Source organism: Notothenia rossii, assembly GCF_949606895.1.
Source record: "Notothenia rossii genome assembly, chromosome: 10".
NCBI classification, from domain to species: Eukaryota; Metazoa; Chordata; class Actinopteri; order Perciformes; family Nototheniidae; genus Notothenia; species Notothenia rossii.
The window spans coordinates 5300244-5311091 of NC_136908.1; the positions used below are offsets into that span (position 1 = coordinate 5300244).

Here is a 10848-nt window from a genome sequence, read left to right on the forward strand (position 1 = left end):
CTGTGATAATATATCTGGTGAGTGAGTCAAAATGTAATAAAATATAAGTTGACCTCTGTCTGACAGTTAACCATTTCAATGTCTCCAGCATTTCAGTGACTCTGGTTCTGTAAGAGCACTGCAGTGCACAGTTGTATACAGTTTAATATTCCATCTCTCACATACTTGTAATAACTTGCTTTATATCTTGTTATTGTTCGTTTGTAAATTCAACATGTATATTTTCTACTTTCTTGTTTATTTCTAGTCTTTTCATTGTTATTGTACATTGCCATGTCTTGTTATGCTGCTGCAACACAAACATGTCCCAAATTGGGATCAATAAAGTACTTCTTATCTTACTAGCTTATCTTTTCTCTTATCTTTTACATTGTCATGGCCATTTTCACAAACCGTGGCTTGTACACATCTCGAGGAAGATATATTTAATTGTAGGGAAAGACAGACCAATTTGGGGTGCAGATAGCTGGTGTTGAATACATTTTTTTTAGAATCAACTTGTTCGCATCTGGTGTTCTGCTTTTCATAGAATAGCCAATGCTCATGCTAGTGCTAATGGGGATCCTAATAAAGACATAAAGACATGTATTTCTGTAGATAAGAAGTTTAGCTGGAAAATTACAGGAAAGTTATATTTTCCACATGAACCCTCCAAAAGGTTATATTTCCTCAAACATCTAGAAAGGAGTTTATCAATGCATGTTGGATCATGTGACATAGGCATGTGTGGTTCTAATGTAAGAGATATTGTGCAGCGGTCATTGTGGGGAAAATAACACCCGACAGGCTGATCAGGAGCCCGACGCGAAGCGGAGGTATCTAGATCTGCATGAAGGGTGTTCTTTATTGATACAGTTAAATTGACCGAACTTCTTTCTGCAGATGTAAGCGTCCTTAACAGCGGTCAATAAATCCTTGGCAGTGGTCTGTCTGTTCTGGATTAAAAACGTGTCACGTGTTCTGAATTGACCAATCAGAACACGTGACATACACAGTGAAATTTGGCCTCTGCCTAATGTAGTTTGACCATTGTAACTGCTGTGCAGTCCAGACATACTGATAAAATAGGGCTTCTAACTAATTACCTTAAATAAACTCACTAATGAATGAAACCAGTTCAATACGCATTATTCTTATTCTTATCATTCTTTATGAGCGCAGTAACGGTAAGGTATCTAATTACTTATTTATTTAGTATTCCATAACTTAGTAACAGAGATGGTCAAACTAAAGTGGTAGAGACATGGCGGAAATCCTACAATGAAGCGGGACATTGAACTGTTCACCCGTGAGAGGGCGATCAAGAAAAGAGAGCGAGCGGCCCGTTGAGGAGTTTACAGATGAAAAGACACAGAAAGACAGAAGCTCAATAACAACAAGTAGGCTATATTTAGGTGTTTTTTTTTTTTAAATAACCGACGGTATCAAGAGGAAGTAAAGTCCCCTGGTTTGTCCCTTATACCCTAAATGCCATGAGAAACTCAAAATCAAGTTTCCAAAATCCGACACTGAGGTGGTCTTAACGCACCGGCAGATGATGGCGCTGACAAAGTGTGTTTCCCGCAGCGAGACGCTACAATACTAATTGTGGGCCTTGTCATGTTGATTCGGCCACAACAGAAAAAAGAAAAACAAACTCTCGCTCTCTCCGGAGGGGCAGGTCAGCCAAAAAGGCCAAACGGGCCGTTGCCCGGGCAACATTAGCCCGTACCTGTGCACGTCCCTGAGTCTAGTACTAGGAGCAGTGGGCTAATAGTTGATTACACTAGGATCTAAGTCTATATGCTATATAATTTAAGAGTGAAAACATCTTCTCCAAATGGATGTGTTGCTTTAGATAGCGCTCCTTTCTGGAACTGAGCTTTGTAGGACACTTTTAAAGCTTCACTTAATTGTTGCCATGCAGTTTGGTGCAGATTTTAGTGATTCCTGATGGTTTAGTGATCCTTCATTTGTCCTTTATCGCCACCAGGAGCTTTATGTATTAGTGTATTTAACAGGGACAGTGCACATTAATAAACATTTCTGTAAATGTGACAAGAGGCTATTTTTCATCTGTTGTCCCTGGACAGATGTTGCAAGTCGCCCTAAAAACAAGGATAATTGGGCTTTAAAAGTGTCCTTGAGACGTTCATGTTCTCCTGTGGAAGATGATAACGATTTAAAGATCCCTTCATTTATATACTTACCCATACTCTGATCAAATTGCTTACTTTTCCTTTGTTGCATAACCAAATACCTGCAACGCTACTGACATTCCCTTGAGCTGTAGGTTACTTTCTTTAATGTTTATTAGCAAATTTTTCATTCCTACCACTCGTCTAATATATATGTTTACATTTGGTTTTAGATTCCATTTTTTATTGTATTATTTTTCTTTTAATTTCTTGCAAAATCCTTCAAAATGCTTACAAAAAACAGTTTAAATAGGGCCATGTAATTACTGCCTAAAACGTGCTTACATCTACGCATAATTCGTCTTGTTTTGTCTGTTTCATCTCATTATTGTTGAATACTTTTTATATTTGCAGTGTGTAAATACATTGGGATGAAACAGGCTTGCATGTGTGAAGAGATAACATTTTGCCTCCTAACTAATCAGCATTTCCGACACTCAGACTCAGAGCCTGAGGCTTTGAAAAGCCCGCTCACACTTTCCTTTGGCACTGCATAAATGATTAGCTAATCAGAACTTGAGGAATGATTCCAAATATCTCAAATATGCTACAACAATGTTTTGCATGCTGTAATCAAAACCTATTATTAAGAATGTAATGAGGCTGAACTGCAGGGTAACAAATGCTGACATGATACAGACACACACACACACACACACACACACACACACACACACACACACACACACACACACACACACACACACACACACACACACACACACACACACACACACACACACACACACACACACACTCACACACACACACACACACACACACACACACACACACACACACACACACACACACACACACACACACACACACACACACACACACACACACACACACACACACACACACACACATACACACACACACACACACACACACACACACAAACACACAAACATGCTCCAGATAAAGGAAATTCACACTGATGAGGATCCTGTGTATCAAGCCTGCCAAGTGCTCACCCATAATTAGGAGGTGATGTAGTGGCTTTTGTTCTCTCTGATTAATTATCGGCAGCTTGCGGAGTGTAAGGAAACAGCCAATTAACTTTATCCAGGTTCTCATTCCATTACTTAGACGCTACACACAAAAGGTCAGCGGAGGTTGGGTTTGGTTTGGTCCGAGTCAACAGTTAAGAACAAGAAAGGCACGTTTCAGGCCGCTGAAAGGGCACCGAGGCAATTTTCGAATCCACTTATCATCACCACGCCGCTCTGTTCTTCCCATTTTCCCCTCAATCTGCCTGCTGCATCAATAACAGAGCACTCGGAAAACAAGCAGCGGCAGCGTGCGGCGTTATGCAGAGTACAGAAATGCATCCAGCTAAGTGACACGCTGTCAGAGGAAAGCCAGGCCGCGTTTTTTTAAGTTAACTTGAAAGCCATTTGTCTGCCTGGAAGTAAATTGTTATTCCGCGGCCATCAATTCCACACTTCCAATACTTTTGAAAACAACAATTAATACTTTGGGGGAAAGCAAGAACGCCGAGTGAAAATACTTAATTTTATTCAGTTAATTTTGTGTCCTGTCAGACACTATTACGCTGCAGAAACCTGATTGACCGGAGTAGAGACTCCTCGGTTTGGGCTGCAGAGTTAATTAGATAGATTTACTGGAGGAAGGTGATCGTGGCGGGACGAGAGGATCAGACCGCTGTCAGGGTCAGTGGGGGTGTTATTTACGGAGAAATGCGAGTGTGTTTGGATGTCTGCGAGTGTGTGTGTGGCCTCACAGTGCACCAGGTCCCTCATTACCTTCTCTCTCCAATCACAGGGTGGATTTATGGGCCCCGCAAGGAGGTCTGTAGTGAGGCAGTTAGGTGTTCAAGTACATCCACAGACATACACATCACCTTTATGGACTCTCCTGCTCCATTCTTACATCACAACCAGCCCTACTGCGTGTCAAACATCAAACAGCCTTAATTAAAGCGTCCCAGCCCGAGTCAGAGCTGATTAATTTGAAGTCTATTTTTATTTCTGTGTTACATTTTCTAGAAAGGAAGCATGACAAGAAGTGGAGTTGAGAGTGCTGGTATTACAGGGATTACATGCAGCAGAAGGGCTGAATATGCTGTATTGTTAACGGTCCCATGACATGGCCATTTCTACTGATCATAATTCCATGGGGTTGTTTCCTGGTTGCTGCGTGGGGTCTGCGAGACACAGCGGATTTAGGCTGAGAAATCCGCGGAGCTGCGGCTGAGAAAAGATAAGGCTGAGTGAGTGTGTGTGTGAGGAGCTCCACGGATTGGTTCATTTGGACCAATTGGTCCATGGGGTCGTCGATACGTCACTTAGACCAGGAAGAAAAAAATTGAAAAATAAAAATCCCCAACGAGGCGTTCTGGGGCAGCATAGACAGGTATTTTCAGTTTTAGAGTTTTACTCGCTACAGGGTGTACTTTGAGGGTTTGTGACATTGCAGACCGTTTACATGCAGAAAAAGCTACATAACACACAAGGGAACGGGTAATAACCGGAAAAGCATGTCATGGGACCTTTAATATAAAGGACTTGGTTGGAATCTCCCTCTAGTCACGGACTTTAAAGCCTTTTTTACACCTTGTGTTACTTATAGAAAGTCTAAAAATAAAGACACAGAGGCCTTCCAATACCAATAGCATGGCCTTTGGCAGGTCAATAAAAGCACTTACTGGCCTTATTGAGCCGGTTCGATTGGGCTGAAATTAGCCCGTAGGGTCGAGAGGAAGTCCTGGCGAGCCACGTGTTCATCAATTACAGTGTGAACAATCTCTGTGCCATATTGATCTCTTTGCTTTATCTACTCTGCTGGCCTCCCTAAGTGATTTCTGACTCAATACCCCCCCTTTCAACCCCCTATACCCCTCTTTGGCATCAGACTGGTGTACTGTACCTCAGCCCACTCTGTGACATCTCTGTGTCATTTCACACCAACGGAAAAGGAAAAGTTCATTATTCCACTCAGGAAAAGATCCTTCAGTCAGTCAATCCCATCTACTATCAGAGACCAGACTACATTTAGTTTATTTAAATCCCAACTCAAATCATGGTTAGTGAGGAATCAGCTCTGAAACACTGACACACTCTTCTGCTCCTTACACCCCACTGCCTGTCTACACTTCCTGTGTTTTGTTTTATTGTTCCGTTTTTTTTTATTATTAAGATGTCAAGTACCGTATGTTGCATGTTTTTATTTGATTGTATTTAATTGTTTAAAATGAAATTTGTCTTGGGTGACTTACAAAATGTGTCCATGGACTACAGATGAAAAATGGCCTCTTGGCTAACTCTGACACATTTACAGAAATGTTGATTAATGTGCACTGTCCCTGCCAAATAAATGAAGAAATGACAGGATGATAGGTGAACGTCAGAATCATTGGCCCCGTGGAGTATTTTACTCAGCTCTCTATTGGGGTACACCAATGTGATATTCCAAGTAAGTACTGGCACCAATACTGACTTGGCGTTTACCATTTTTTATAGTTCATTTTTCATTATACAAGTCAGTGTTTTCTCTATCAGTTACATGCATAATATTGTGTTCTAGTTTAGTTTTTAGGGCTGTGGCTATCTGTGGCCTTGTGTTACCTTACATCAAGGAGTTACATTCAGGGGGTAAAAGCCCTTGTATTGGATCTATCTTTGTAGATATCCTTAACCTTGAGTTAATGTATTGAAATGTGTATTGAGAGAGAAAGGTTGTCTGGATAAAATTCCCAGGGTGAAGAGCCCTAGATGTGTCGCTCATCTTAACTAGGTTTTGCAGAGGAGACATACTGTACAATGTTCAGACCGTAACGTCCGCAAAAGTAACAACAACATTCTATAAAACTCCTCCAAGTACAACCTAAAAATGGGATTTTAACCATAAAGGTACAACAACTTCAGCAAATATACTGAACTTCTTCAGTTCACTACTTCAAGAACTGCATATAGATACAATTAGAAATTAACAATGTTGTTTTTGTATTTAATCCAGTGGGCGAAGGAGCAGCCTGAACACATTCCATCTGCAATAGCCGCGTTCACACCGCAGTACTTTTCCCACTTTAGTTCCGATATAGTTCCGAAATGTCGCGTTCACACCAAAAAGAGCCGGAACTAAAATTAGTTCATGAGAACCTTTTTACCCCCTTTTCCGTCCCTGCTAGAGAGCAGGGACTTTCGTGGGAGAAAAAGGTTCCTATTTCTGATTGGCTGGGCGGATTGCAAACCACGCCCCGTAAAATCCCCAAAAAGTTTTGTGAAGCCGTCATTTTATTATCATAGCATTAGCATTAGCCCAGCGCAGAAACGCAGAGAGACTAACTTATGGCAACACAAAAGAAAACATGGGAGCGGTGGAGATGAGGAGGTGTCGGCGTTCTGGCGATTTACTCGGAAGGCTTCAGTAGAAGCTGCTGGGAGTCCCCAACTCCGGGGGACTTCGGGTGGTAGTATATGGCGTGAAGTTGTTTGCGGCCTGCCAGTAAACCCAAAGCAGAAGAAGAAGAAGTGACGTCAGCGGCTCATTTGCCTAATCCTCCCCCAGGGACTTATTCCGGTGTGAACGCGATCTGTACTTAGTTCATCAGAACTCGAACCTTTGTGGGAAAAGTACTGCAGTGTGAAAGCGCCCATCGTCCTGGTGTCAATGGGGAGCTTGTTTCACGATTTTTGATCAAGACAGCAAGTGAATGTTCTTGTAGCGAGGGATTAGCTAATTAATTGGCAGTAGCAACGCATAGTAGACTGGCTGTGTTGTCCGGTTTGACGATGTTCAGGAAGGACGATGGGTCTGAGCCTTTTTCAGAGAATGATAACCATGAACTAATATCTTGAATCGCATCAGAGCAGCCATCTCTAGCCAGTGAAGGGTGCGTAGGAGCAGGGGCGCCGTAAGGAGGTGAAAAGTTAGGACGATTCTAAGGGCCCGTGACTGACAGGGGCCCAAACAATTTTAGAACATTAAGAAAAAAATGTTTAAGTAACCAATGTGATATCTTTTCAAGGGGCCCAAAATCCCTGGCGGCGCCCCTGCGTAGGAGTGTTGGAGAACTTGTGTGGAGAGCTTCCTGAAAGAAAGAGTATCTCAGCCTTGTCCAATGGCTCTGTGTGTGATTGCATTGTGGTTTAAGAAAGATTATCACACCAGGACTCCCATTTAAAGTGAGATCCCATGCAGCTCTTGTCTTCTTGAATGAAAAGTGGTAGCCATATTTACTCGCTGACATTGTCATTTCTAGTCCCTGCGAATACAGATTTGTCCCTAGGAGCCTTTTATCATGTGAGGTTTTTAAATTCTACATTAGTATTCAAATGGTTCCCACAAATCTCCCTCTCACACACAAGGAATGATTGAGTGATCCCCAAGAATATTTGAAAATCACCTACTCAGCATCTCACTTATCGGCCCCCGCCACCTGGTAGATGTCAGAAAGGGAGACAGAGACTGAGAGGACCCCAGTCGTCAGATAAAAAAGTAAGAGATGGACAGCCCTGAATGGATTTTCAATGCTATATTATAAAGACATATCTTCCGTTCTCCATTCACGCCCCACATGCACTGACACACTGCACTCGCCGCACACTATCCTCCCCATGGCGTTATCTCTCTCACCCTTTATTACTCTCGCACAAAGCGTTCAGCAGCGAGCCTTGCAGATGTTCTCTCTCCCCCAGGCAGGCCAACCACATTCTCACATTTCAGCAAACCGGCCTTATTATCATATTGGGTGTAATTGAATTAAGGAGGCAGTTTAAACGGGGTGTAGTTTGCGCAATTAAATAAGCAGAATATAAACTAAACTGCCTTTGACGCTTCATAATTGAGTTTTTCACTCTGCAAACATGCTCCTTGATGTTGTTAGTCTCTTTATGTGGTACATGTAAACAATTGTTGCAGTTCCACCTGCTTGATGTTTTATCACGGATGTATTGCCAGGAACATGATGCAAAACCGGGCAGATGCTTGCCTGTGAAATGTCTCCACTGGATAAACAAAACTCTCTTTCTACAAATGAAAAATATTTATTTTGACTTTCAGAAAAGCAGTGAGAATATGGAGATAACGCTCTTTTGAATGTTTCTCTGGACAAAAGGTGGAGAGAAAAAAGCTTCTGCTGTAGAAATACAATTAGTAACCAACAATGTGCTGTCTTGCCAGAAAACAATTTGAACTCTATCTGATGAAATTGCACTTGATCAACACCTAGTAGCTCTCATCCTGCTGTAGCAGCGTTGTTGAAAATGCATTGCGGTTTTTCAGAATGCTTACTCAGCCTAGACAGGCAATGGCCACTAATGAGGTCAGCAGGAGAGGTCTTCCTGTTTTGTGGATTTAGTTATTTTTCCTCTTTTTAATTCACAGCAGTTTGAATGAGGGTATTGATTGCAGGGTTTATTATATCTGCATTAGGAGCTGACGGTGAGTGGGTGCTCAGCAGAAGTGACCAAGTGACCTGTCTACTTTACTCTTGTTTAAAACCCTTCGGTTACACGCCTTGCTCGGCTCTTATGATTCCATTACAGAGCCAGTCTTTACTCTGGCATTGACTAATGGATAGCCTTTGCTTCCTTGCAAAGTGCCGGCTGCTGTATGATTAGCTTCAGCAGGCCTATAAATGAAAAAAGATAAATAACTCTAAAAAGGAGGATCCTGTGAAATCATCAATCCAGTGATTGTGCTGTTATGTTAAATGTTTGTTTTTCATGTATTGTGTCAACATGTGTCTATGTTGATGTTAAACATGGAGCTGCTGGGATGCAAGTCCAATTTCTGACTTGATCTGAACATTAAAGTATTATCGTATTGTATCGTAAATCAGATTGGATGAGCCCAAGCTACATCCCTGCAGACTGGATGTGTGCTCCTATGTGTTTGTGTTGTTCGATACCAGTGGAGAGCTGCTATTCAGCAAGCAGTGTCTTTTGATTCATCTCAGAGCCAGCACACCTGCTGATGGCTGAGTGAAGCCCAGAGCCACTGGCTGCTCTGTAGGAGCATGGATCTATGAACAATATGGGTTCTTGTCTGCTAAGAAATTGCAATCATGGAGTATCTGGTTGCGCTACAATTGACTTGACCTCCCACACCCTTTTTATTAGTGAGAAAGCCAGCCTGAAAGCAGTGAATGCCCCATTGTTTCCATTTTATTTGTACAACATTGCCCCCTAATGTTTTTTCTGGTGTATCTCCCCAGGCCCATGTCAGAGGACGATGCTGAACCACGATATAGTGCAGTAATTTAACACTACCTGCTCCCAGCAAATTGACCACGGATGCACCTCACCTGTATTATTCTGTCACAGTCACTTTGAGAAAACGCTGCGGAACTAACACACACACACACACACACACACACACACACACACACACACACACACACACACACACACACACACACACACACACACACACACACACACACACACACACACACACACACACACACACACACACACAGGGAGGGAGTTAGTCAAGACAGAGTGGTATCTGTTTGATTAAATGCCAGATGGTATGCAAAATGAAAAGATTCGTGAAAGGCAATGATTTGAAAGTAGGCCTACTATAATTAAAAAATCCTGTGTTCCCTTTCCAACCCTAATTAACTGGTATGATGTCATATATTCATGGTGGAAGTGTGGGTAAACCTGTAGCGATGATGACCAATGTATCTGTTGCAGACTTAAATAAATCCAGTCTTTAATTCATTATATACCAGTGATGTAAGAAGTACTCAGATATTTTAACCTGTTAAGCCCCAAGGTCCCCGCCGGCAGGGACCCTGTTTTTTTTTTTCAGGGCACTGTGTCTCAGGGGATCTTAATATTTAAGAACCTATTAATGTGTTATACCAGATTAACGGAAATAATCTCAGCTAACTGACGATATAAACCATTTTTACCAAAACAAAACACAAGTCTCATAAGAAGCATCTAAATGACCCCTTAGCGAAAAATGCTAACGGACATTGGCACAGAACTCAAGATAAAAGTACCCTTATTACTTATTGTAGCTGCACATACTAGATCTCCGATTAAAGCTGAGGTTCCACAGATTATTTAGGTATATAGTATCATCACTGACTGATCCGAACTTGCGACAGGGGAAGCAAAGACAGACATCACAACACGTACCTTTACGTAGCTTCTAGGGAGATCGTCTCACCGTAGCTGTTAATCTGATCAAAAGACGTGTTCAATGGCATTAAAACGAGAAAAAACGCGGCTAAATCGGTTAATCCATAGGTTGATAAAGTTTCTGGGCAATAATTTGAATTATTTATAATGCATAATTCCATTTTTATGCAAAAATCGCAGAGCAAAAGTTAGCTGCTAATGGTAGCCACCAGAGTGACCGCTGCTTCCGGTCTTGGCAATGCAGCAGTCTAACACACACACATGACCAAATAAGGACTATGTGGGAGTTCCCCTCGATTCCATTGGCTCTGACGGTTAGAAAGAGATGTCACATGTCAAAATCCAGCAGGGGGAGCCAGAGATAAGAAAAATCCACCCAAATGGCCCCAGAAGAGGTTTCTTTTTTGCTAAATCTGTCTAAAAGGTCAAATATCACTTGTTTCGCATCAATCTTGATACAGGGTACTTATTATATGTTGTACTTTGGATTCCTAAAGCTTTTAGTCTACTAACCCATCATCCAAGGTTAGTTTTCACTATAAGTA

At 41.9% G+C, this 10848-nt stretch overlaps 1 long non-coding RNA gene across 1 annotated transcript in view; it reads right to left on the reverse strand.

Moving 5' to 3' along the window:
• Positions 1-10683, reverse strand: part of LOC307021018 — a 12040-nt gene extending 1357 nt beyond the window's left edge. The window contains exons 1-2 of the long non-coding RNA XR_013803064.1: positions 10301-10683; positions 9454-9496 (exon numbers count right to left, since the gene is read on the reverse strand). This is a non-coding gene — a long non-coding RNA (uncharacterized lncRNA). The remainder of the gene's footprint in view (positions 1-9453; positions 9497-10300) is intronic.
• Between the last annotated feature and the right edge of the window lie 165 nt (positions 10684-10848).